The sequence below is a fragment of the Acipenser ruthenus genome, unplaced genomic scaffold (genome assembly GCF_902713425.1).
Source record: "Acipenser ruthenus unplaced genomic scaffold, fAciRut3.2 maternal haplotype, whole genome shotgun sequence".
In the NCBI taxonomy this organism is placed as follows: domain Eukaryota; kingdom Metazoa; phylum Chordata; class Actinopteri; order Acipenseriformes; family Acipenseridae; genus Acipenser; species Acipenser ruthenus.
In genome coordinates this window covers 586485-589785 of record NW_026708822.1, presented here as the reverse complement: position 1 = coordinate 589785, position 3301 = coordinate 586485, and positions in this window count along the sequence as shown.

Genomic DNA, 3301 nt, shown 5'->3' with positions numbered 1-3301 from the left:
TGCGCTTCAAAGTTACACCCCTGGTCACTGTGTAGCTCCTCGGGAACCCCAAACCGGCAGAACATGCCTTCCAGCAGTGCCTCCGCGCAGTTAGTCGCGCTCTGATCGGGGACTGCGTACGCCTCGGGTCATTTAGTAAAGTAATCCATGGCCACCAGAACGTACCGGTTGCCCCCCTCCGTCCGTGGAAACGGCCCTAAGATGTCCACACCGACGCGCTCTAATGGTGCCCCCACCTGGTATTTTGTCTTATTAACTTTAATTAACACCAACGATATTCATCCACAAATTAGTTCATTGTGTAAACATATCCCAGGGTTTCTACTGCGCATCTCCTTCTACCTTCCTTAGCTCCACACATTCCCACAATCCCCTTCTGCTACTGCACACTCTGAAAAGAGATCCCACTGGATGAGATTGTTTATTACATCTTTAAAGGGAGCGTATAAAACCAATGAACTACTCCATTGCATGTTAAACTTATTTTCGATCAACCAATGAGTTAGAAATAAGTGTGCATGACATGGCCAGTGACTGTGACTTATTCGTGCTGCAAATGATTTGATGTTACACCACCACTCTCTTACTTCAGACAAACACCACAACCCCTAGTCCTTTACACATTTACACATTTTTTATAAACAAAACACAAAACATCCATATAAGATGGATATGTGTAAAAGATCTGAATCATTGATATGTCCAGAGGGTGAAACAATGTGGCAGGAAAATGGTTCATTTTTATGGGACAGCACTGGTAATGGAACCTAAGTTAAAAAAAATAAAAATAAAATCAGGAAGATAAGCTGTGTACCAAACATAGACAATAACTCAAAAGTGAATTAAGTTTCCGATTGTATACCTGGCTATACACAGTTACTACTGATATAAAGACATTTTGGCTCATCTAACCTAGGTCTATGGCATATCCTGAACACAGATTATTACAAAAATATGATTTCAAACAGCATACAAATGTAAGGGGACAGAGAAAAATAATAATTTGAATCTATCTGTCTCTCTAATGCGGGTTCCTAAACATCACGTTGTAATTCTAATTACCTTTTCTTGTCCCTTGTCAAATCTACCCCATACTGTGCTGGCTTGGCCGCCTCCAGCATCTTCACCATCTCCGTCCAGCAAGGATACAACACCAGGAGAAGCAGGTCTTTTTTTACAAATCTGAAAAAAATACATTTGTATTTTAGATGTAATTTCTTGTCACGGGACATTATGTAAATGCTATTATCCATGGTGCTTACGACAAACATTTACACTTGGGTCTCTTTGAGAAAGACATTACTAAATCTCAACAAAGAATTTGCCATGCTTACAATTTGCCTATGCTTATATATACATATACATCTCCTGCCACGTAAACTCTAAACGATGAACATGACATATCAACAGTATGTACAGGATAGAATAAGAATTAGCAATGAAATGTTTAATCACAGTCTGATGAGGGATTATCCAGATGTATGTAAAACTGTGTGACATTCACAATCTTGTATATTATCATTAATGTATACTCTATAATGTTGATGCTAAGTTTCCTGTCAATTGGATAAACAGTTTGTAACAAATTGTGTGTGTGTGTGTGTACAGCCACCTCCACTTCATCCCCTTCGCAATGGATTTCATCCCCAGCTGGGGATAACAGAGCTGGTATAAAAATCCAACTGTAGTCTCCCTTGGAGCACCAGACAGTGGCATGAATAAAGAGATTAGAAATTGCCCGCTTAGAGGGTATAAACTATCTCTTTAAAGTTTAAAATTACCAGCTTTTAGTGGTTGGTGTCCAGTCGTCATTTTTTACAGTTTCTTCGTTTCACTTTTCCTTTTGTTCAGTCATCCTGGTGCAATATATATATATATATATATATATATATATATATATATATATATATATATATATATATATATATAAAATAAAGAGCTAGTTATAACTTTTAAATGAATCTTAACCTCAAAAACACTATCAGGGGGTCCTCGAGTGGCTCACCTGGTAAAAGCGTGGTTGTGTGGTCATACAGCACAGGTTCACGTCCTGGCTGTGCAAAGTTGTCGGTCTTCGCTGTGAATTCCAAAGGGAGCGTAACATTGGCTCTGGCACTCCCGTGGGTTAGGGAAGCAAAAACAAAAGGGACTGTTTCTCCTCATTGCGCTACAGTGAACCCTGCTGGCCAGGCGCCCTGTGAGCTCAAAAGCGGACACCTGCAGGGCTGGCCTTTGTCCTCCAGAGGTCAGTAGCTCGCTGACATCCGCTCTCGAGTTCCTGGGTGTAAAAGAGGATAATAGTTTGGTTGTGGGATCGGAGGACGCCCACTGAACCTTTGGATCTCCTGAGCTGTGTAAGGAATTGCTGCGATGAGGAGAAAAAATAATTGGACATTCCAAATTGGGGAGAAAATCGGGGGTAAAATAATTGGGCACACTAAATGTATATATACATAACTTCACGTCTGTCCCCAGGCAGGACGATTGAGATATTCGGTAAAGAAACAATGCTATAATTAATCCCTGTAATTACGCCAATTACAGATGTTTCTTTTGCTCCTAAATTATATTGGGATGGTCAGTAAATCATTTGCTGACAATTGCATCATTCACAGAAGGTGTGCGGCAGGTGTGGGATTAATTGGGCCTATTTATATCCCCATCGCTCACAACTTCTTAATTTCATTTTCAGAAATTGTAAAACAGTTTGTGTTAACTCTATAGACACCAGCCCCCTATATACCAACTAAAGTCCATTTATATTAAATATTTAAGTACGAGCATCCCAGGGAGAAAACTAGAATAGCAAATGAGCAAGTGTGCTCAGGTCAGCGCTTTGTGGTAACTGCAGGTATTTGCATCACACTGCTGAATGACCAATAGCCACCCAGTACTGTACATTGCAAATGGGCTGTTTCATCTGAGCTCAACTGTGTTAACCCTGACCTAGTCGAGGTTAGTGAACCCTGTTGTTCTGATTATCAACATAATGTCAATAAATCTTACAACACTGCATCACACACTTAAAGCAGTTTTTGGCAAAAACACCCACCACCACTGTCAAGTGCATAGGAAAAACAACCATAGTTTAACTGCAGTGGAGAAGATTGGATTTAAATAATTGCAAAATACTGCATGTTTGTATATTGAAATAATGAACATGTTAATGATTATTAAAAATACCAATTGTAGTTGTTTTCAGACAAACATAAAAATGTAGGCCACTGTTTAGTGTCTGAAGGGGACACTGTATGCTAACCAAAGCCCATGGCAAGTATACAATATTTTTCTGTATGCATTA